Source organism: Leptodactylus fuscus, chromosome 1 (genome assembly GCF_031893055.1).
Source record: "Leptodactylus fuscus isolate aLepFus1 chromosome 1, aLepFus1.hap2, whole genome shotgun sequence".
NCBI classification, from domain to species: domain Eukaryota; kingdom Metazoa; phylum Chordata; class Amphibia; order Anura; family Leptodactylidae; genus Leptodactylus; species Leptodactylus fuscus.
In genome coordinates this window covers 312,932,539-312,958,340 of record NC_134265.1, presented here as the reverse complement: position 1 = coordinate 312,958,340, position 25,802 = coordinate 312,932,539, and the positions used below count along the sequence as shown (strand labels likewise).

The window sequence follows — 25,802 nt, the reverse complement described above, 5'->3', positions numbered from 1 at the left end:
TTGCATGTGGTGCATACATTGTTCAAAGTGCATTTTCTACAGACGCCTATTACATATGGATAGCATCTAAAAAGCACACAAGGATATGTTCTTTATGTAAGTCTCCCTAGCTAATATATAATGCTGACAGCGATTTGGAAAGAAGGGTTAAACTGCTGACACCTTCCCTTTAAATCCACCAGACTAGATCAGGACCTGTTTGTGTTTCCATTCTACAGATTTCATTATGCTAACAGGATGCCAGTGGTTTTGCAGTCGCTTTCTTATAATATAACATTGAGTTTATTAGACACATGGTAGTGTGGAGATTGTGTCACTCGATCTGCCTAGTTATCTTTATCTAAGATGACACGATGTATATAACACATGCTGTACAGCTGCCTTGCTATTAGCTCACATGTTGCTGCTACATATAGCCACGGCTTTTAATAGGAAAGCATTTCCACATACAGATGTGTTATTTGTGTATGGCTGGATTAACACTGCCAGTCAGGTTCATCTAGGTATTAGTCATGTAATTAATAGCTTAATAAACCTATTTATATACATATAACTATAGCTTACATTATTTTTTACCTCTTCTGAACTTTTGGTGCTGTTACTGTAGCTAAACTAGATATCCGGCTTTCGGGATTCAAGGGTAAGGGGTCGCTCACACCGTGTAGCCTCAACTACTTTAGGATCATTATGATATATTGAGGAATACTGCATATATTCACCTCCCAAGCGGTGGTGTCCAGTGAAAACTACGAGAACATCACTATACGTTGTCATACTTACATGCTTGCAGTTGCGTTCATTATTCCATTCAGGGAGGGGGGTCCTCATGCGGACTCCCCCGAATGGAATACGAACACAGATGTGAACGAGGCCTTAGCTGGACCAACTTATCACAATTTGGGTATCCGATCCTCTATCTGGTACTCCATTGACTTAAATACGGCACTGCAATAAACATGGTTGTATCTGTCAAAGAGCCAGAAGACTGCAGTCAGAAGTCTTTGATCTAGCACATGAGGGTAACCATGCCAGGATGCCAAACATATGTCCATGTACCCTAATATTGCTCACCGGCTTTTGTATGACATGAATAACTTTCCAATGACTTCTCCCAACAATGTCTGAAATACATTCAACCTATCTGATCAACATTTACACAAATTTCTATCAGTATCTGTCATCAGCTGTCATGTCATGACAAAGACCTGTAAAGTTGGCAGCAAGGGGTGTAGGTCGGCTTTTACGGACACCTATAATCACTAGCGTATGGATAGCTATAGAATCCCCACCCAAAGAAATAGGCCAATATGCCAAGTCAATGTGCCCAGATATCTCACAACTGTATGTCTAGAAGAGGTCTCCAAATGATGACCCTTGTTGAGAGTCCACTAAAGTACCAATATTACATACCAGTCTGTCCATGAGTAAAAGACAAATGTGAGATACCTGGATATTACCTATGCCAGTACTTTTCGCACAATGTTGCTACGTGCCGGTTTTTGTTGGGATCAGTAAATTCAGCAGAACATGTACAGTACAACTATTTTTAATGCTGTCTCTTTAGCACATGGCTCTGTGACCTTACTACCATCTGTCACAGTTTTAGTTAAGATTTATACGTTCTGGAAATGTATCGAAATTGCCTGTAACAAAACCTTTGATTTCTATTGAGGTCACAAGTGAATAGATTAGACATGGCTCAGTCCCATGATCTGCGGCCAGGTGAGCTGAGGCTGTCAATAGCTCCGAGCCCATATCATGGATACCTATCATTTATTAGACGAAGTATCGCCTATCACCCACACCCACAATCCGTCGTTCTATGACTACCAAACTTTCCATGAACAAACTTTACCGAACCCAAAGCCCTTATATCCTATAATAGATAAGTAATGTGCTGTACTTTACCTTCATGTGCAGAAGCCAGGGCTGTTGCCTATTGGAATTAGTGCAGCCATTGTTCTCACGTAAAGTTACATAGAATAAAGTTGTTCTTTCCCGTCACAAGGTGAAAACTCTTCCTGTAAATGAATTAGGTGGTTATTCACACGAAACATTCAGTGACCTCATAGTCCCGCCCCGGCTGGCAGGTAAAGCCTTGCTGCTGCATGCTATTCATATGTAGATCAGGTCATGTAAACACTTGACAGAGTATACACCCGACTCTCTGGCGAAAGTAGAATCCTTCTCACTAGACACCAAATAGTTCTCTGTACATTTATTAGTTTATTACTTTTTTCTATTTTGTATCTATGCCATATAGCTGGCTAGTAGCGGTATATACCTTACAGTCCTATGAAAAAGTTTGGGCACCCCTATTAATCTTAATCATTTTTTGTTCTAAATATTTTGGTGTTTGCAACAGCCATTTCAGTTTGATATATCTAATAACTGATGGACACAGTAATATTTCAGGATTGAAATGAGGTTTATTGTACTAACAGAAAATGTGCAATATGCATTAAACCAAAATTTGACCGGTGCAAAAGTATGGGCACCCTTATCATTTTATTGATTTGAATTCCCCTAACTACATTTTACTGACTTACTGAAGCACAAAATTGGTTTTGTAACCTCAGTGAGCTTTGAACTTCATAGCCAGATGTATCCAATCATAAGAAAAGGTATTTAAGGTGGCCAATTGCAAGTTGATCTCCTATTTGAATCTCCTCTGAAGAGTGGCATCATGGGCTACTCAAAACAACTCTCAAATGATCTGAAAACAAAGATTGTTCAACATAGTTGTTCAGGGGAAGGATACAAAACGTTGTCTCAGAGATTTAACCTGTCAGTTTCCACTGTGAGGAACATAGTAAGGAAATGGAAGACCACAGGGACAGTTCTTGTTAAGCCCAGAAGTGGCAGGCCAAGAAAAATATCAGAAAGGCAGAGAAGAAGAATGGTGAGAACAGTCAAGGACAATCCACAGACCACCTCCAAAGAGCTGCAGCATCATCTTGCTGCAGATGGTGTCACTGTGCATCGGTCAACTATACAGCGCACTTTGCACAAATAGAAGCTGTATGGGAGAGTGATGAGAAAGAGGCCGTTTCTGCACGTACGCCACAAATAGAGTTGCCTGAGGTATGAAAAAGCACATTTGGACAAGGCAGCTTCATTTTGGAAACAAAAATTGAGTTGTTTGGTTATAAAAAAAGGCGTTATGCATGGCGTCCAAAAAGAAACAGCATTCCAAGAAAAACACATGCTACCCACTGTAAAATTTGGTGGAGGTTCCATCATGCTTTGGGGCTGTGTGGCCAATGCCGGCATCGGGAATCTTGTTAAAGTTGAGAGTCGCATGGATTCCACTCAGTATCAGCAGATTCTTGAGAATAATGTTCAAGAATCAGTGACGAAGTTGAAGTTACGCCGGGGATGGATATTTCAGCAAGACAATGATCCAAAACACCGCTCCAAATCCTCAGGCATTCATGCAGAGGAACAATTACAATGTTCTGGAATGGCCATCCCAGTCCCCAGACCTGAATATCATTGAACATCTGTGGGATGATTTGAAGCGGGCTGTCCATGCTCGGCGACCATCTAACTTAACTAAACTTGAATTGTTTGTCCAAAATACCTTTATCCAGGATCCAGGAACTGATTAAAAGCTACAGGAAGCGACTAGAGGCTGTTATCTTTGCAAAAGGAGGATCTACTAAATATTAATGTCACTTTTCTGTTGAGGTGCCCATACTTTTGCACCGGTCAAATTTTGGTTTAATGCATATTGCACATTTTCTGTTAGTACAATAAACCTCATTTCAATCCTGAAATATTACTGTGTCCATCAGTTATTAGATATATCAAACTGAAATGGATGTTATAAACACCAAAATATTTAGAACTAAAAATGATTAAGATTAATAGGGGTGCCCAAACTTTTTCATAGGACTGTATATATATATTTATATACGGAATACATATATACATTACATATAGATATATAAACATGGTATCTTATTTTTTTCAAAAAAGTACTAAATTCTGCTATTTTCACTCTGGCCACTAATCCTAAAACCAGGGGCACACTTGCCAATAATGTAAGGTCATTCATTTTAGCAGTCATCTCATTTACATCACAGACAGGTTTGCAATAGAAGATAAAACCTCTATAGATAACACCATCATTGTATCCATTACTGACAATAAATGACAATAAATGATGTCACCGCAGTTCTTCCTGCAGTGCTTTTCAGAGAAAGTTTCTGCTTTCATTATATATTTCACGTTTTGCTTTCATTATACGTATAGGGAAACTGTCGATGTTTATGTAGGTATAATTGACATTCTATAATTTCCAAAACTGGAAATTGCAGTGTGTCTGTTGAGCACTTTTCCCTGCAGTGTGGGGATAGGATTTGCTAGCATCCCATCCACTATACAGTAACTGTAAAAGGTCGCATTTTTCCGGTGGCGTTTACGTCACGTGGGGCCCTGGAATGAGTCGGCTCCAGACTGCAGTACTCTGTGTCCGGTTTAAAAAAAAAAACGGTTTTGCCGCGGAGAGCATAAAACGCTCACCGGCGCTCACAGCCGGGCTCGGCATGACAGGTTTCCGTCTTCTGCATGCATTCTGATAACGGAGTTAAGGCGCTGGTGTGAACCCAGCGTAACAGAGCTGAGGAGAAGTGCAGGTAAGAGGGTAACCACAATAATCATGTATATAAAATACGATAAATGTTGAATATTGGTGATACATACTTTTACATATTGATACTAACATGGGTACTTCATCTCCCAACACACACAACACATACAGTCTTCACGCACTCATTACGAGACTCTTGCTTACATGTCTTTCTGCTTTACTCTTGTCCCAGGGCAGCAGTCGGCACAATTGCCCCTTCCAGGTGTTCTCGGCAGTGACATGCAAAGGTGGCTGGTCTGGGTGTTGCTTCCTCTCTTACTACATCAGCGACCTACATGGCTGGGGTGAGCATCTAGCCTGTTTACAGTGCTGTGCTGCCAAGGTCTTCATCTGTATGACTACATCACCGACGTGGCGACCCCTGTTACCCTGGTGATACAAACACGTGTGCTCCAAAACCCAAGCATTTCATTTATTCACATACATGCAAACATACATCCAGACCTTCTCCCATACATCTCACATGCCCCTATTACTTATTTTTTACGCGGAGACCATTTTTTCATGAACACACATAAAGAACTCCATCACTACTAGACGGAATAGTTGGTTGGCCTAAGTACCACCATGCCAACCCAAAATGATAAGTCACAAAGTGGGCAACATGCATCAATATGGGAGGTGCACCCCAAATTCCTTACAATTACAAAATATTGAAGCAGCAACATTGGGGTTATACCAAGATTTATATGTTTCACCTATTCAGATGATAGGTGTTTGGTAGGTTGGGGGTCCAGCCATAATTTTGAGAACAGGGGTCCCGTGTTCCCCTGAATACATGGAGTGGTGATTGAACATGTGCACTGCTACTCCATGCATCTCTATGGGCTGCTAAAGAGAAGCTAAGTATGGCAGCAGGCTATATTTGGTAGGTTAAGGCTTAAGGTCCCACGTTGTGGAAAAGCAGCTTTTTTGTTGCAGATTTTGTTGTGTTTTTTTGAGCCAAAGCCAGGAGTGGATTAAGCAGAAGGGGGAACAATAAGAACTTCGTATATAATTCCCATTCCTTTTGTAGCCATTGTTGTCTTTGGCACAAAAAAACGCAACAAAATCTGCAACAAAAAGGTACGATTCTGCAACGTGGGGTCTTAGCCTAATTGAGATTAATGGTGGGGGTAGCATACATGCTCAACCACTGCTCTGCTCTATTCATACAAGACGAACCCCCAAATCCCGCTCTATTCATACAAGGTAGCGAACCCCCGAAGTTTCAGGATTGGGTCCGGCACAAAACTTTTGGAACATTCGGGATGAATCTGGTTTGCTCATCCTTAGTGGTTTTTAAATTTAGTTTCCTTCGAGGGTCTGAGGCTGTACATGGTTGTAAATAGCTATAATATCAGTGGCTAGCTTTAGCGTGTCAGCCCTCACAATATTCTTTGGCCCTTCTTCAAGATGTAACTCACTAACTCCAAGTACTAGTCAACAAGAACCTCCATGTTTGCTCAGTCGACGTGGTAAGACGCGCAGATTACAGATGGCGATTAGGCATGAAATGTTTTTCTTCAGTATTTAATTTGGAATTTATTAGCAGGTCGTCTTTACTTGTTTGCATTTCCTGAAGGATTTCGGCCACTCAGCCCCAGATGGAGCACAAACAGAAGGGAAATGTGGTTTGTTATTTCTAGGTTTTCTGCTTGCAGTATATTAGAACTATGTAAACAGTATACTCCGCTTGTACTGAATATTGTTTTCTCTGATTCAACCTATAAAGTATTTCCTATGATAAATCAAGCCGTGCCGTTGCATCTGTTCATTGATAAATGGCCAAGATATTGTGATTTAAGTGACAAGTCATGCTTATTGTAAATTATTACAAAATATATCACTTAGTATTCTGGGCACAAATCAATGTCGTAGTCTATGAATAGAGTTGTAAAGGGGACTAACATACTGTATAAAGAATATGCTGCCCTGTATTCACATTTGTAGACCTATTCTGTGTCCAAGAGAGTTTATTTAGTTTAGTTTATTTAGTGTAGGGTCTCATTCTTGTCGGAGTACTGAAGCGTATGGCCAATATTATAGCATATTGGTAAAAGAAAAAATATGTCCTTGTATATAGCATATTGGTAGAGACAGACATTTTCTGGTTACTAGTGAACAGTCTGCTGACATGTTCTTCAATTTTGCTATTTCCTACAATGCACTTATACACTGTACTCTATCAGGGGCGTAAGTACCGGGGTAGCAGTGGTAGCCACAGGGCCCAGGACATTAGGGGGCCCAGCAACAGCCGCAACCACTATGTTTTTTTTTTTTTAAAAAAAGGCCGTTACCAGCTGGAGTAACTCCAGCCGGTAATGGGCCCTATCTATATACCTCTTCTGGCTCCGGGCAGGCTTCGGGCCTACTTATGTGATGTCTCTGATATCACATGACCGGGCCCTGTGTCCTTATGCGTCGCAACACATGCCCCGGGTCACGTGACGTCCCATATGTCATTGAAGATGCCCGACATCAGCGGGGAGAGCAGAGGAGCCAGGGACAGTTAAGTAACAGTGTTTTTTTATGTTTGTATCCCCTCTGGGTCTCCGATTATTATACTCTGGGTCTGAAAAGTCCTCAGAGTATAACAATTGTACATGGCTGTCTATAATGGGACATAATACTGTGTGCAGGGGCCACTACGGGGCATAATACTGTGTGCAGGGGCCATTATTGGATCATAATTCTGTGTACAGGGGGCCACAGGGGGACATAATAGTGCATGCAGGAATGTGGGGAGGGGGGGGGGGGGGGTCGGTCAGGGTCTTCGGCGTTGGTTGGCAGGGGGACCATGTCAAAAGTTCACCAGGGTAGGGACAACATGGTGGCTCAGTGGTTAGCACTGCAGCCTTGTAGTGCTGGAGTCCTGGGTTCAAATCCCACCAGGATCATCTGCAAGGAGTTTGTATGTTCTCCTCGTGTTTGTATGGCTTTCCTCCCATTCTACAAAGACATACTGATAGGGGAAAAAAATGTACATTGTAATCCCTATATGGGGCTCACAATCTATATATATTTAAAGAAAAAAAAAAGTTTGCCAGGGGGACCATGTCAAAAGTTCGCCATGGGGCCCTGCCATTCCTAGTTTCCCCACTGACAAGGTTAGTCTTACCTATAACAAATTTTTATACAGCGCATGGTGTAAAGAATACATTCCCCAAAATACAGTAGAAATACCTAGGACAAGCTCTTTATTGATACTGAAGATGCAGGGAAGGATGGAACATATGAATTCTGGATGAGAATGGAGATATTGTAGTGCACAAAAAGAGAAGCAAAATTAAAAAGTCCATTCACTTTTTTTTGCAAAACTTTCATTGAGTGTTTTTGATTTTCCTCCAAGCATCACTATAAATAGCAGAGCTTATCCAACCGTAGCATTCCATAAAATGTGTTATTTTCTGATTCCCCTGGACCAAATATCCTGTCAGTCGCTTTCATGAGTAATGGAGACTCCTACGATTCACTGGCAAGTCCAGATCATGTTTATTTTAATGAGAGAAGAACATGTAACTTTCTTATGAATGGTTGAATGAAGTCTTCTCTTTCCACCTTGCTGGCTATGACAGGCCAAACAAACAGCGCGCCCCTGAAAATAAATATTATTGAGATTTGTGATTGTAAAGTATCATTTGTCACTCTCTGGGAGGTCGGTATGTATACAGGTGACAGATACAGTCCGGTAAATTGGGAAAGTGAAGAACCAACCATAGTCTATGTGTCCAAAGAATGGCATGAATGACTAGACCATGGTCTGACCTGGAGGACTCGCTATTACATTTCTTCTCTTTATCACTATTTATCATTTTAGCTGGTGATTTACTGCAGTCGCAGTCATCATACAATGCTGGAGAAAATAGCTTGTATGGAATGATTCCAATAAAACCATTAAACGGAAGAAATGATGATTATGCAATTCCCCAGTATAATGTATAAAGTGGATCCGAACTGCAGCTTAAAGGCGTATTCCCAGTTTAAGAAATGAAAACACATTGCTGGCTTGCTTATCACCATGGGGGTCCTAGTATCTCTGCAGTGCAGGTCCTTTGCACCTGCTGGGCTAGAAACTACAAAGTTAATGGGGCATTGGTGTAGCTTCTCTTATAGCAAGTGGATGGAAGCATTGCTATCCAGGAAGAAAATGTAAGGCCTAGTTCACATCTGCGTTTGGTATTCCGTTCGGGGAGTCTGCATTGACAAGCAGTGAGCAATGACTCATGTGGAGAATGCACGAAAAACACACGGACCCCATTATAGTCTATGGGGTCCGTGTGCTTTCATTGCTCACTGCTTGTCAACGCATTCGGTATCCCGTTCGGGCAGTCCGCTTGAATGCAGATGTCAACCAGGCCTACAGCTGTCAATTATACCTAAGGAAATGCTGATGTTTTCCATATAGGTATGATAAGGCCAGAAATCCACTGAGAAAAACTCAGTGAAAATGCAATGTGTTTTTTTGTTGCATTTCACTGCGCAGGTGGAATTTCTTATAGGGGTCGTCTTATCTATTATCTGTAAAGTGCGGCGGAATATGATGGCGCTATATAAGTACAGAAATTAATACTAATAATTATCCAATTGATAGGTGACCGATCCCTAGGGATCTAACCCCCACCAATCATCCCCCTTTAGAGCAGAGTGAAGGTTGCACATGAGCACCGTTGCGCCATTCAGAGCAGCAGCATAGCAGAGTACTGTGTTTGATATCACATGATCATACTAACCTGCAGAATAAAATTATGCATGGCATAAAAAAGCCATCAAAAAACGGTAAAATTTGCAGTGTTTGCCATTTTACCCCCAAATTTTATACAAGTTAATTAATACATTTTATACATTCAGGAAATCTCCCCCAATTTTTTTTTTCCTACAGTCTTTATTGAATAAACCTGAAAAGAATAGAATCCATGAGACATTCCTGATATGGAATATAATCAGGTATCAACCTTTCTATCTGCCATATACACACAATCTTCCACCCCACTTGTTACTACTATGCTTTGCTTCTATGGACAAACCTGAATTTCCTGAAGGACCAGATTAATAAGAAAGATCTCCTCACATTATGGGATGGCCTTCCGACCTCGAGTCACTGTTTAGTAACTCTATCATGACTCATCCTACCAAAAACTCTGAAAACCGAAAATTCCCGCCCTATAGTACACAACACTCCAATGGTAATGACGTTCCCTTACACGTCACAGGCATACTCCGTCTCATATACACCCTCCACTCATGATATATACCCAACTTACTGACATTTCCTCATATTCACACAGTCAACAAAACACCTAGGATCTCTGAGCAACATATATATAACATACAACATATGTGACATAGGTTTGTTTGACTTATACAGAGTTCAAATTTTTCATTGAATTCATTAATAATAATAATTTTAATGGCACATTTTTCTGTTAAGGCATGTGTGCAAGAGGATGTATAACTTTATAATAAGTTGTGTTTGACTCAGGCAAAAAAAAATTGCCTAGACATAATGTACTGTATATATGTGATATATATTCTTTTGTTAAAAAACCCCACAAAACTGCATAAAAATTGTAATGTGTAAACCCAGTCTTTGACATTCTGTACATTATTCTGACTCTATATACAATACTGTGCAAAAGATTCAGGTAGATGTGCATAAAATCCTGCAAAGTAAGAATGATGTTGGCAATAGCAGAGGTAATATTTATCAATCAATAAAATTATGTGAACGTATATAAAAGAAATCAAAATCCTATCGATATTTGGTGTGACCTTTGCTCTTTGGAGGAGGAGTCCTGGAATGATGATACGGCCCTGATCTCAACATCATCCAGTCTGTCTGGATTACATGAAGAGACAGAAGGATTTGAGCAAGTGTACATCTATAGAAGATCTGTGCTTAGTTCTCCAAGATGGCGAGAACAACCTCTCTGCCGAGTTCCTTCCTAATCTGTCTACAAGTGTATCCAGAAGAATTGTTGGAAGGCAAAGGAGGGGTCACACCAAATACTGAAGAGATTTTGATTTCTCCTTGTTCATTTAATTAATTTTCCTAGTGTGTAGCTGTGACAGATCCAGCCATGCAACAGCACTGAGACTAAGCATCAAAGGCTACCCAAACAGTCTCCAGGAGGATTGTCAATTGACGACTGCCCCAGGCTCATCTAGAGACTGTCCTGAGAAGGGAGTACTGCTCTCTGGACTATTGGACACCATGCCAGGAGGAGCAGCGTAGGACATTGACAGGAGGAGTTTACTCGCATCTAAGTAAAGGTACCCAGATCCCTTTCAGGACTCCCTGCATCACGATCCCTGCATCCTTACGCTGGGTTCACGCTAGCGCCTGGAGTCCATTCTGTGGTTTCCGTCTTCTGCATGCAGAAGACGGAAAGCTGTCAGACCGGGTCCGGCCGTGAACGGCGATGAGCAATTTATGCTCTCCGCCGCGAAACCGTTTTTTTAAAAAACGGACTCAGAGTATTGCATGTCCGACTCTGTGTCCGATTTTAAAAAAACGGTTTCGCGGCAGAGAGCATGATGAATGGGCTTGAAATGAATAGGCTTGAAACATTACGACAGGTTTCCGTCTCCTGCCTCTGTTTTGTGCAGGAAATGGAAACCTGCAGAACGGAGTCCCGGGCGCAGATGTGAACGAGCCCTTACCTGGGAGAGGAGGAGTAGTTGGAGAACTTTGCCATAGAGCCTGAATTATCCCTGGGCACCCTCGTAGAACCAAGGCTGTGGGATTGGACATTGTGGTACTACTACCCCCATTGGGAAGCTGCCATTTGTATCTGTTCCAGTTGCTGAATAAAGTTGTTCCCTGTTCACCTGCACTACTGGCTTCCTGACACATGCATGCCATAACATCAGGGCCCTTCCGAACACCATTACACTGGCTCAGAGAGGAAAGGTCCCTTCTCCAACTGGAAGCGCCTCAGAGGAAACTACTGCCACCACCATCTTCAGCGGGGTACAGCCCTGGAGTGGGGTTGGGGGCTTGGTTGACTGTGCTTGGCCTATCAGATGGCACATCATTCGCCACTACTGCTCCTATCCTTTGGTTCCCTGGGTTGCGTCCCTCTGTCCACTGGAATAGAGATGGGGGCTTATAAGCTCCCCATAGAACAATAAGTAACTTCTATCAATGCTTATAGCCCAGCAATCTCCATTATGTTCTCTTTAAATGTAGAGGCAACCTTTGGAGTTTGTTGTACTTGACCTCGGTATAATAGCTGCATGAACATGATAGATATAAGATAGGATGCTGTTGTTAGGCAACAAGATTTCAATGCATTATGTGTTTCATTCTGTACTTTTTCTCGTTTCTCTCTGTATCCCCTATAACACCCTCGCTAGAACGTGACTGGAAATTTACTAGAGAAAACTTCCCGGTGACACTACAAGTCTCAGCATTGTGTTGACTGATTATACTGTCCAATGTATAATTACTTGAATACACAGATCGGAATTCCAGAAATGTGCAATGACATATCTTACACATAACTTGCAGGGAAGACAAAACATCTTTCATTTGGATTTCGAATCCAGAAAATCTTCTTTTTTTTTCCGCTAACATGAAACGCACATTAAGACCCGGCTATGTGATGAATAATTCTGTAGCTTATTATGAGAACTGGGTTGAAGGAGTCTTAAATCTATCTGTCTTACCACAGCAAGCAAAACTTCTTTTAGGAGGAAATTGAAGTCGTTTTTGATTTGTTTCTTTTGCTTGTGATATTATTAGTTGCTGTCTGAAGATCACTTTCTGCATTCCAGACAATCAGATAAGTGTGACCAGCTCCTGATCTGGAGAATTACCGCCACTGCTGTCCTGAGCGTACGGAAAGGACAAAGTACGTACAAGCAGAGGCTTCTCCGCCCTCCTGTTACTGTGAAAAATGTGCTTGGTAATAGAAGCTGACACCTAACTGAAGGCTGATTAGTATCTGGCAAGGAAATCTCTACAGGGAGACCTTTCCTTTTTATACAGTCATCATAGAAAGGTCTATAGCAAAACCCAAGGAGCATGCAGATGATAAACTATTCCCTGGATAGCACCACTTGCTTTCTAAAGGGACAGAACATTTTATGACTATGTAGTAATACTGTAACGTCTCTGCCTGTTTGGGTGTCTGCACCACCCTCTGCTCGCATGCTGAGGCGCAAGAGGTGAGTTCAGTTTGATTCCTTGCTCTTGGACTTCCTATATACTGGAGATCAGCCCACATTGACTTACTGGCTATTGTGGCTTTGTCCCTGCTAAGCTCCTCTTCGGCTACTATTGTATTGCTGACCTCTGGCTTACCCTTTGACTATTCTCTTGGATTTTGATTCTGTACTGCATTGCTCGACTGTTACCGGACCTTTGGCTAGCTGAAATCCCTTTGTTTTTGTTTGCCTTGTCTTTGTTCTGTGTTGTCACTTCTATAGGAAGAGCCCTTCGACCAGTTGTCACCTATTACGTAGGATAGGACTGGCAAGCAGGAAGGGAAAGTGGGGGGAATTCAGATTAGGGATCACTTTCTATTGTGCCCTCCCCCCAGGGTTCACCAGCAACAACTATTGCAATTCCCTTACAGTTACAGCACTGAAGTTACCAGCGCTGATCTTAAAGAGGGTTTCTGAGCTAAAAATATTGATCAACTATCATAAAGATAATAAAGTTTAATAAAATCAGGTCTTTTAGGATTTGACAATGCACCCCATCGACTAGCTGTTCTCAGCAACTAATACGCAGACAAAGGAGCAGGAAGCAGTCAGCTCCGCAGCACTAGGTGTCGCCCCTACACAAAGAACAGAGCTGTCTGCTTCCTGCTCCATACTCTGAGTATCAGCTGCTAAGAACAGCTGATCCTTAGGAATACTGTCGGATTCCTATTAATCTGATACTAATGACCTATCTTTAGGATTGGTTATTAATATTTTTAACCTCTTAGGAACTTTGCCTACTTTGGGCCTTAAATGGCCATTAGGCCATTGTTCTTTTAACAAACTCATCTTGTGATGTAAGACAGACAGTCAGCTCAAAGACAGATTAGATCACAGCTGCCCGTAGAAGTCTATGGAGAAGAGAAGGAGGATGAGTCAAGTGAGAGGTGCACACAGACATATTGCTGGAGATAACAATATATTTTCTAGTTCATCCTAGTTTATTCATGTTAGTACTGTTCAGTGCTGCTGTATTTTGTCCTCCATGCTGCTGCTCAGTAAGTGGGAAAAAGTTATGGAGCAAAGTTTTCTGTTTTCTCCATGTGCTGTCTAGGGGAGACATGTTAGCAGCTTATTTCTACCCACTAGATCAGGGAAAACTGAAAATTAGAAAATAAACATGCAGAGGAAAAGAAAACCTGATAAAAACCTAGGTGATTTTCACATAATGGTCTCATATACTGTAGAATTATTCCTCCATGTTATTATTATTATTATTGTTTATTTATATAGCACCATTAATTCCATGGTGCTTTACATTTGGGGGTTACATACAGCACACAGAATATACAGGTAGATATAATACTAACAGTGACCGACTGGCACAGTGGGGTAGAGGACCCAGCCCGCGAGGGCTTACAATCTATGAGGGAAGGGGGGTAGAGACAGAAGGAGAGGGGGGAGACTGTACAGATGGCAGTGCGGTGATAGTGTTATTGGAGGTTGTAGGCCTTCCTGAATAGGTGAGTCTTTGGGGCCTTCTTGAAGCTTGTGATTGTGGGGGTCAGTCTTAGGTGTCGTGGTAAGGAGTTTCAGAGTATGGAGGATGCACAGGAGAAGTCTTGGAGGCGGTTGTGTGAGGAGCGGATGAGGGCAGAGCGGAGTAGGAGGTCATTGGAGGATCTGAGGTTACGTGTGGGCAGGTAGCGGGAGATTAGTTCAGAGATATATGGAGGGGCCAGGTTGTGGATCGCTTTGTATGTTAGCGTTAGTAGCTTGAACTCAATTCGCTGGGCTATGAGTAGCCAGTGGAGGGACTTATCTGAAATGACAGGAACACTTCTAGGATTCTCTTCATCTTCCCTTCATTTTTTTATTTACATCTTTCAAAAGTAATAGCCTTTTATTTTTACATTAACATAGCTGTTTGAGGTCTTGCTTTTTTGTGGAGCGCAGTAAGTTGTATTTTTAATGCCATCATTTTCGGATACCTGTAAGGTATTTACTGCCTTTTATTACTATTGAAGAGGAGAAATGCAAAAGGAAATCAGTAATTCTGGTTTTACGATTTTTATAATAAAAAATTATATGATAACTATATTTTATTGTTGGTTGCGATTATGGCAATATAACACTTTCATGTTTCTTAAAGTAACTTGTTTTATGTCTATGCATTCCAAGACCTGTTGGGGGCTTGTTTTTTACTGGACAATGTAGTTTTCTTTGGTACAACTATTGTGTTTTAGCTGATTTTTTAATGGCTTTCACCATAAAGGAGATAGCTAACAAGTTAATATTGTAGTTCAGGTCATTACATAGTGATACCAATTATGTATAGGGGTTTTTTAATTATTTTTATTTCTTTCTTATACACACATCGGTGTTCTCCACAGATAGCACACAATCCTACGGATTAGAAATTGATCTGTGTGCTGTCCATTTTTCATCCCAGCCATTGTAAAATATAGAACTTTAAAAATGAAAAAAAGATCTGTCACTAAGATTAAAAACGGATAAGCCAAGGGCAAAACATGTCTAAAAAATAAATAGGACTGGGTGCTGTCTATGGAGCCATATGTTACAACTAGGACATGTTGCAGACCCAGCATGGAGTGGTGCAGGAACTTCTTGTTTATAGCAATGTACTATAATGGAGAGATACGGGAATGCGGTAAAGGAGCTGTCTGCTTTATATAAATTTCTTTTCGTAGGGTGAGACCGAAAATAAATTGATTTTGTGGTCCTTCTGCTGAAACTTCATGATCAACTCTAATCTATGTCGGAATCTGTTGATTTCCACTTTATTTCTACCATAGGATTAAAAATATTACATAGAGCCCAATGGAAACAGCAGGATGTCCATCTATGATACAGATACAGGGAATGGAAAGGTTATCAAGAGAAATATGCAAAATAGCTGGAGAGAAGAAACCGTCTCTCCAGTGACACCTATAGGTGCCTTATAAACTCACTAGGAGATGAATTTCTCAGACACCAGTGACTCCAGTGCCTTATAAACTCACTATTAGATGAATTTCTGCAAGGAGAATTAATCATCAAGAAGAGACTGAAAGAGAAAAGATCCATATACTTATGTTAGTAATTCTTACAAGTGAATATAGAGGTTTATTATTCCCCTGCAGCGTAACTTGACGTGGCGCAGAGGGTGCTATCGTACCCAGGCCCAGGAGGCTTAGGGAGTTCATAAGCACAGGCATAACTTAAAGGGTCAGACCTTCCATTGGGTCCATTGGCCAGGGGTCTGTAGGTCACCATCACCACACTAACCCCTCGTTCACATCTGTGTTTGGTAATCCATTTGTAGAGTCCGCATGGGGACCCCCCGAATGGAAGACCAAATGCATTGGCAACCTGTGTGTGCAGTGAAAGCACATGGACCCCATAAATTACAATGGGGTCCGTATGCTGTCCGCTTGGTGACTGCACAGAACATGCGGACAGAAAAGTACTTCATGATCTACTTTCATGTCCGCATGATTTATGCGGGCAGCACTCAGAGAGCACACAGACCACCCATTATAGTCTATGGGGTCCGTGTGTTTGCACTGCACACACTGCTTGCCAATGCGTTTGGTATTCCATTTGGGGGGGTCCCCATGCGGACTCCCCAAACGGATTACCAAACGCAGATGTGAACAAGGGGTGAAGCTGATTAAACATCTTTGATCTCCTTTCTGATTCCCTATGATGACTGGCAGTGTGTGCATCATAAATTTATTACCCCTTCCCTGTGATGTGCTGGAGTGAGATTATTCATGATACTTAGCCTTCCACTGTCAAAAAGAAAAAAATTAACCTTTTCATGCCATAATGAGCAACTGGTCAAATTGCTGTTTGGGAAATGGGAAATCTTCATTGTGGTCTGGGCCCAGAAAAGAAAAGGGCGAAGTATATGCTGCTGAAATGTACAGATGGGACATGACTGACAGTTGTGAGGAGATATTGTTGTGGAGGGCCCAAGATGGGCTTTTGCAGCAGGTCTCTTGAACCTGCAGATATGCCATTGATATTCTCATATCGTTCATTACCCACTAGGTATTTTCAGTTGCTCTATTAATCTCAAGATAACACATATTTGCAGTCTTCTTTTACAATTAAAATTGAGAAATACATAAAGGAATCTTCTCTCTCCCCCCCATGGTAGTTCATTCCTACCACCTGCTCCTCATGGTTCTATGTCTGGCTGTAAGACAACTGGCTATAGCAGCATCCTCTCTCCTCTGTCCTGTCTGCACTCTGCTCTAGTTCCCAAATCCCACCCCTCTAGCTTGTCTCCATCCATAGATGTTACTGACCAGCAATTTATTAACCCATTTATTCTCTGCTGGATTCCTACAGAAAATACTGCAGATGGATATAGTAAGGTGACTGTATTTTTGTTACTTTTATTATTCATCCTAACTTTTGCTAAAATCCGGTTGTACATGACTGTGTGCTGGATGCCAGCCATCGGCCAGCGCACGGGTGGCACACAGATGTCATCCACGACCCCATTCATTTGATGAATAGGAGTCACCTAAGCAAGGCTGCAAAACCAGACTGGAATAGGACCTGTCCATAGTTTTGTGGCCTGGCCTGTGTCCATATCCATACTAGTCACGATTTTTATACCCAAATATAACTCTAGTAATACTGTATATAGATGATTCTTTGCGGCCGATTCCATTCTTATATTCTTTAGGTTGTGTCTGAAGCCAGTTACCCATTTGGAAGATTCTGTTTCTTTTCCAGATTCCTTCTTCTTCTTCTATGTGTGTAATAAGTGTAATTTCTCCAGCAGCAAAAATAACACAGATGACTCACCTCAATCTTCAAATTCTTGCTGGCGAGATACAAGAGAACAGCATACGGCTATGTGTCATGAAGACTGCTATAAGCTGCCACGCACTGTGATGGGGAAAATACATTTTGCAATCTGCATTTTTTTATATACAGCCCCATCTTAAACACATTAAAATCTGTGATCATTTCCATGAGATTTTTCAATGTGTTTCTACTCATAAAACGTTGAATCATAAAGCTAAAATTATAGCGAAAGCATTGTGTTGCCAGACGTTTCTCGTATAAAATGGTAAAATGGTGTGTAGTAGAAAATGAACAGTATGCATTGAGAACAGTAAGTGGAAATGGTGGATTAAGCCCTATTTTGTGCGAGATCTCTCATCATCTGACCTGTCATAGAGAAGGGTCAGGAAAACCAACAGTCACTAAAATGAAATGGCCTAGAGAATTACCCCTCGTTCACATATGCGTTGGTATTCCGTTTGGGGGAGTCCGCATGGGAACCCCCCAGATCGCAATACCGAATGCAACTGCAGGCGGTGTGCCACACGGATCCCCATAGACTACAATGGGGTCCGTGTCGTGTGCTTGAGCGAGATCTCTGCAGGGAACATGCGGACAGGAAAGTAGTTCACAATCTGCTTTCATGTCCGAATGTTCTGTGCGGAGATCTCGTGGCAAGCACACAGACCTCATAGTATACGGGGTCCATGTGCTCTCACTGCACACCGCTTGCAAATGCATTCAGTAGTCCGATCACGGGATCCCCATGCGGACTCCCTGAACGGATTGCCAAACGCAGTTGTGAACGAGGGGTTATACAGACATTAGTTTGCTTAGTACATAGATAAAAGTACAATGTCCCAATGGAATTCTGCTCAAAGGGTTAACCGCTGTTTGCCTGTATGTTCACACCATAGCATATGTTTTGTGCTATTTTATTGCTTTAAGCTGTTGAGACTTTAAGGCTGAGGCCCCACGTTGCGGAAATGCAGCTTTTTTAGTCGCAGATTTTGTTGCAGTTTTTTGAGCCAAAGCCAGGAGTGAATTGAGCAGAAGGTAAAAGTATAGGAACTTTTTATATATTTCCCATTCCTTTTGTAGCCATTTTTGGCTCAAAAAAACATAACAAAATCTGCAACAAAAAAAGCTGCGTTTCTGCAACGTGGGGCCTCAGCCTAAGATGGATGATGCCAGTGAAGCTGGAGAAAGCTGGATGATACATATCTTTAATCTTCGATCATTCTAAACAGGGGAAGAAGTACGCTGAGGTGTGTAGGTCAGGCTTTTGCAACAATTTTGCACAACAAACAAACTGAAGCTATTTTTTCTCATTTACAATTTTTGTTTCCACTTAAAAAGTGAGGCGGTGTTCACACTTGCACCGCTGTCCGCCCGCTGTCCTTCTGCCGAAATTGCAGGAAAAAGTGCTTGGGGACGGCTTGCATATGCTCAGTTTAAAAACCCATTCCTTACAAAGGATTTTTAAAGGAAACCGCTGGTGCTGTGTGCAGCCTGTATGCCGTGAAGCCACTTTTGCACGGACACAAAGTTGGACATATAGGACATTGTGTCTGTGCAAAAAAACCTGTTTCACAACGGAGAGGCTGCATACGGGCATTGGTGGTGAAATGAATGGGTTTTTAAGCTGAGCAGTTTTTCCTGCCATTTCATGGGAATCACGGTGGCCGGACAGCGGTGCAAGTGTGAACGCCCCCTAAAACTGATCATATGTAACTATTATGTTAATATTAATACTTATCAGATAATAATACTTATGACACAAGATGTTAATCCATTACTTATATAGAAGGTATAAAACATAAAATCATCACTTATTCCATGTATATCTGAAAGAGTAGCAGGCACATTCAGTCCCAGGTGCATAAGGAGGTCTTCTGCCTCATAAGAAGATACCAGTAATATAAATGGCAGATGGAGAGGCCTGTTAGAGATTAATTTGCCTTATTACTGAGGAGCTTCAAGTCACACCTCTGACAATACTACAATGAGCTCCAGAGGATGTTATACGCTCTTGTCTATGTATACATACTGTCAAACCTGAAAAAGCTCCAATAAACTGCATTATTTTTGGAAACTGCTGCATGGGGTCTATCGGTAGACTGTAAGGCTGCATTCACACGGAGTAAACGCTGGCGTTTTTTGTGTGTTTTTTGCACATAGCGCCGCGTTTACGCCGCGTAGCGTCGCGTTAACGCCGCGTATACGCCGCGTTAACGCCGGGCAACGCCACCGCTAAATAGCGCGGCGTTAACGCGGCGTATACGCGGCGTTAACGCGACGCTACGCGGCATAAACGCGGCGCTATGTGCAAAAAACACACAAAAAACGCCAGCGTTTACTCCGTGTGAATGCAGCCTAATTGTATCAGACATTGTGATGACAGGTCTTTACTATTATAGAGCACTTGGAATGTCAATATAATGCTTCACAGTCTGCAGAATCTGAAGAAGGAGACAGAATAGAAGGAGGTGCAAAAACAGCTATGGTCAGCACTTGGAGGATCTGGTGGCCATTATAGACGAAATGGAGCCTCAGAGCTAAAACTGGTCATCCATCCGAAATAGGTGAGTTCTGCCAGGAGTCTAATGTGTTTTTCTCTGACGGCAGAGGCTGGGGGAGATAAGGATTGTGCAGTTGGATTTCAATGTCCATTCATGCTTGTGGTGAGGTGTGGTGACATAGCTGTTGGCTGAAAGTGTATTTGGCCTGGCCAAAGGCAATGCTAAGAAGAAAGTAGGATGGCTGTCTGAATGGAGGAAACCCATGCCGAGTAACTTTTAGGGATGGAGGCAGTGCTGGTGTTAGAGGATTGTGATCTCTGCATTTGCTTAGGGTGCATCAGCCAAAAGAAGGAAGTCAGCAGGCAACCGAACACCCAGAGCTGCCATCAATTCTAATAGTAACTATTCTGCAGGATGACTTTTATACAGTGGCGTAACGTCCGCTGAGGCAGATGCCACAGGGCCCGACACGTCAGGGGGCCCGGGCCCCCAACGTGTCAATTTTATTATTTTTTTTAACTTCTGCAAGCTCTTGGCCCCAGAGGGTCGGGGGCTAACTTGAAACTTTTTTTGGGGGGTGGGGGGACAGGACATCTCCTGAGGCCAGGGCATCTCCGCTGTTAACTCTTACAGCGGAGATGACGAAGCTCACTATTACATACCCAGCATCCGGACCCTCCGACGCGGCATACAGACACCGGGGCAGGTCATAAAATAATGAAAAAAAAAAAAGTTTTAAAAAAATAAGATAAATAAAAGGTACTTTTCATTTATCGGGCCAGCATCGCAGTTCAGCATCAGCATCGGGATATGCTGAACTGCTGACTGCTGGCCCGATGCCAGCTGGCACTGGAGCTGTGTAAATGAGCAGCGGATTACAGGACGCCAGAGAGGGGGGCCCAGACCCTGCCCTCACTCATGGTGCGGAGAGGATGGTGGAGCTCGGCTTGGTGCGAGCGGTGTGCCACCATGACAGACGGTGTGTGTGTGTGTGTCACTGCCGCCGCAGCATCAGAGGGTGACGTCCGGCCTCACCGTGTCCTCCCGGCACTGGAACATGCAGCCCGGCTGCTGACAAGCTTGTGCTCACCGACAATCACCTCAATCCCCAAGTCAACCCACGTCCCGATCCCGTCACCATCCTCTCCGCACCGCGAGTGAGGTTAGGGTCTGGGCGCCCCTCACTGGCGTCCTGTGATCCGCTGCTCCTTTACACAGCTCCAGTGCCAGCCAGCATCAGGCCAGCAGTTCAGCATGGCATAACTACCACCATAGCAGCAGAGGCAGCTGCCACAGAGCCCGGGACATTAGGGGCCCGGTGACAGCTGCTACCGCTGTGTTTTTTTGTTTTTTTTTAATACCGACCGTGGCTGGGCCGGGATCGGTAAGTGACACCGCGGGCCCCACAAACACTATCATTATACTCGGAGGTCTTTGCAGACCTCTGTGGAGGAGGGAGTCGGTCAAGGTCTTCGGTGTCGGTTGGGGGGGGCCCATGTCAAAAGTTCGCCACGGGGCCCCGCCATTCCTAGTTACGCCATTGCTTTTATATATTGTATAGTGCTGTTACTAGGTGATTTCATGTATGGTGTGATGTAGAGAACTTCTACAATATATTATTTTTGCAGTGTATGGTGGTGGCGGCATCATATTGTTCTTTTTAGGTATCATGCCATAATATATAGTAAGGATGTTATGGTCATTTGCATATTGTATGACGGAATATCATATAAGAAGGGAAACAAAATCTACTTCACTGAGGCCGCCATGCACCGTACAGCCATCCTTGGGGTACACCCTGTACTTGGGCAGTTTTATCCTGAATACTTCTTCAAGGACACACATTGTGAAAACGCAGCTAAAAAACAATGCAGTATAAAATGCATCAAAAATGTTTTTTCTGCAGTTTTTTTCCATTTTCACTTTCCCCATATAAGTGTATAATTACAGATAATCTCATTTACTTTGCAGGTATTGTAATACACTTTTTCACTGAGTCTCTGCCATAAATGTTACGTTTTCGCAATGGGAGACCTCAAGCTAAAGGAAGAAATAAAGAAACAAGATTGCATGGCAAAGATTCCCACTTTTATATACAAAGTTGCACATTGACTCATTTGTAGCACTTGGGATCTGGAGTAAAATCCAACCACATCATCTGAATGGAGTTTATAGATTCTCGCTATATTCGCCAACATTTTCTCCTTGCATCTTGTACAACTTGTCTTATTTTGTGAGTGTCTTATACAGAGACGATACAGTAAATTCTGAGCGCCACTAAGTCCATGGCATTCTCTGTACATTGCTATGGGATAGGTTGGTGCTAGAGGAATAGTGAGTAATAACTATGTAGATATAAGGCAAATTAAGAAGTACGAGATACAGTCCTATGAAAAAGTTTGGGCACCCCTATTAATCTTAATAATTTTTTGTTCTAAATATTTTGGTGTTTGCAACAGCCATTTCAGTTTGATATATCTAATAACTGATGGACACAGTAATATTTCAGGATTGAAATGAGGTTTATTGTACTAACAGAAAATGTGCAATATGCATTAAACCAAAATTTGACCGGTGCAAAAGTATGAGCACCCTTATCATTTTATTGATTTGAATTCCCCTAACTACTTTTTACTGACTTACTGAAGCACAAAATTGGTTTTGTAACCTCAGTGAGCTTTGAACTTCATAGCCAGATGTATCCAATCATAAGAAAAGGTATTTAAGGTGGCCAATTGCAAGTTGATCTCCTATTTGAATCTCCTCTGAAGAGTGGCATCATGGGCTACTCAAAACAACTCTCAAATGATCTGAAAACAAAGATTGTTCAACATAGTTGTTCAGGGGAAGGATACAAAAAGTTGTCTCAGAGATTTAACCTGTCAGTTTCCACTGTGAGGAACATAGTAAGGAAATGGAAGACCACAGGGACAGTTCTTGTTAAGCCCAAAAGTGGCAGGCCAAGAAAAATATCAGAAAGGCAGAGAAGAAGAATGGTGAGAAGAGTCAAGGACAATCCACAGACCACCTCCAAAGAGCTGCAGCATCATCTTGCTGCAGATGGTGTCACTGTGCATCGGTCAACTATACAGCGCACTTTGCACAAATAGAAGCTGTATGGGAGAGTGATGAGAAAGAAGCCGTTTCTGCACGTACGCCACAAATAGAGTTGCCTGAGGTATGAAAAAGCACATTTGGACAAGGCAGCTTCATTTTGGAAACAAAAATTGAGTTGTTTGGTTATAAAAAAAAGCGTTATGCATGGCGTCCAAAAAGAAACAGCATTCCAAGAAAAACACATGCTACCCACTGTAAAATTTGGTGGAGGTTCCATCATGCTTTGGGGCTGTGTGGCCAATGCCAGCATCGGGAATCTTGTTAAAGTTGAGAGTCGCATGGATTCCACTCAGTATCAGCAGATTCTTGAGAATAATGTTCAAGAATCAGTGACGAAGTTGAAGTTACGCCAGGGATGGATATTTCAGCAAGACAATGATCCAAAACACCGCTCCAAATCCTCAGGCATTCATGCAGAGGAACAATTACAATGTTCTGGAATGGTCATCCCAGTCCCCAGACCTGAATATCATTGAACATCTGTGGGATGATTTGAAGCGGGCTGTCCATGCTCGGCGACCATCTAACTTAACTGAACTTGAATTGTTTGTCCAAAATACCTTTATCCAGGATCCAGGAACTGATTAAAAGCTACAGGAAGCGACTAGAGGCTGTTATCTTTGCAAAAGGAGGATCTACTAAATATTAATGTCACTTTTCTGTTGAGGTGCCCATACTTTTGCACCGGTCAAATTTTGGTTTAATGCATATTGCACATTTTCTGTTAGTACAATAAACCTCATTTCAATCCTGAAATATTACTGTGTCCATCAGTTATTAGATATATCAAACTGAAATGGCTGTTATAAACACCAAAATATTTAGAACTAAAAATGATTAAGATTAATAGGGGTGCCCAAACTTTTTCATAGGACTGTAAGTAAATGAAAACAGCTAAAATCATTTGGAAGACGTTCAGGAGCGTCTTCTGGCTACAAACCTCATACAGGAAACAGCATCAGATTACCAGCAGTCAAGACTTTGATAAATCGTCCAATGTTTTAGAATACAAATGTGCACAACCAAACACGAAACCGCAGCTGTTTTTTTTACAGATCTGTCAAACATTCAGTCCTAGTCCAGATGCACAATGTAGCACTAGCTGCCCTACAGTGTCACCAACTGAGTCAGTGAAAGAACAGGACACGTAATGATTATGCATGAGCGTCAGTGACACCAGAGGTCTTACCTTCAACGCAAGGACACGTCTCAGATGGAATTTTTCATCCATGAAATATAACACATTTCTGCCTCCTACATGTCCAATATAAGACACTTCAGATCTCGCTTAATGCTCTTGCCAGGAGGGTGCAAATGGGTGAAAAGACGTCATATTTCGTATTATGTATCGAGGACCTTCTTCTGTTATTGTTGGCAAACGGTCTGGATACTGGATAATAATCGACAACCTGCTGTATGCAAAAGTTATACTTATTGTATCAAGCCAGAAGGATTAACAGCAGCCTGGAAATGGAGAGAATTCATTAGTTGATTGCAAGGACAGAATGTTACATAACAAACCAAGCGCTAATTATATCGTTTTTCACATTTTTCTGAGCACATAAAAATCTTTTTACTAATGTTGCCAAATATTCTGATGTTTTATTTTAATTGTAATTAATGCATTCCAGGATGGATTTTAGGGGTAATAAATTACCCTATGGCCGTGCTCACAGAGTATATGGGTAAATGCCATATTGATACCCCAGCACAGACAGGGTCAACCTGGAATCTAAAATCTAAAGGGATGCCCCTATTTATAGTAAAGAAATATTCTGGTATAAGGAAGCGGTCAGGACAATAGTATGTCATAGAGGCTGCAGAGGTGCAATATACTGAGGAACATTCACTCACACGTCCATAAAGGGATGGACCATTGGACATGTTTTCACATGGCTGAGTATGGTCAGGGAAATTCAATCTCTGGATTGGCTAAATGTACCAGTCTGAGCGCCACTCAGTTGACCCAAACAGAGCATGTCAGTTCAGCTGAAGCAGGTTCTGGCTGGTAAATCCCATTAGTTCATGGAGTTTCCAGGCCTGCATTTGCACTGGGAACAGAACAAGACCTAGACACTGAATTTACTTGTGTTTATAGCCTAGATCCAAGGGTCTGTCTTTAATATGTCTTTAACGGTGGAAATTATTTTGTCCATCAGCTGTATTGATGATAAGACCCATGACTTCTAGTGTAGGAAGAGGGAGGACAGTTAGGGTAAGTTCACAAGAGGCCGCCTCAGGTTCTGATCCAAAAGACGTGCGCTGTGACTGAAAGCTCTGTACACTGTGCTACTTCCCACTGCTGCCAGTTGATTGGTGGGGGTACCAGGTGCCACTGACCCCCACAATGTTGTTACTTTAATGCAGCTTGTCCCAAAATCTTATTAGCTATAGTGTGATATAAGTAAAAAGACACAGCAGAAATGCTGTGAAGGAATACGAGCTAATGTTTTATACATGCCTCCCAATTTTTTAGACTGGCAATGAGGGACACTTAGGCCGGGTTCACGTGGGGTTTTTTGGGCCAGATTTTGATGCGGAATCCGCGTCAAAATCCGGCTAAAAAAACGCCT

General features: G+C 42.1%; 1 protein-coding gene across 5 annotated transcripts in view; it reads right to left on the bottom strand.

The window, feature by feature from the left end:
• The window catches only part of LNX1 (ligand of numb-protein X 1), a 303,671-nt gene extending 279,064 nt beyond the window's left edge, over window positions 1–24,607 (bottom strand). For 4 of the 5 annotated variants that reach the window (XR_012711843.1, XM_075259615.1, XM_075259653.1 and 1 more), the window contains exons 1-2: window positions 24,419–24,607; window positions 1,909–2,021 (exon numbers count right to left, since the gene is read on the bottom strand). The gene's annotated coding sequence lies outside the window, so the exon portion shown is untranslated. The remainder of the gene's footprint in view (window positions 1–1,908; window positions 2,022–24,418) is intronic. The other variant, XM_075259626.1, reaches the window with a different exon arrangement.
• Between the last annotated feature and the right edge of the window lie 1,195 nt (window positions 24,608–25,802).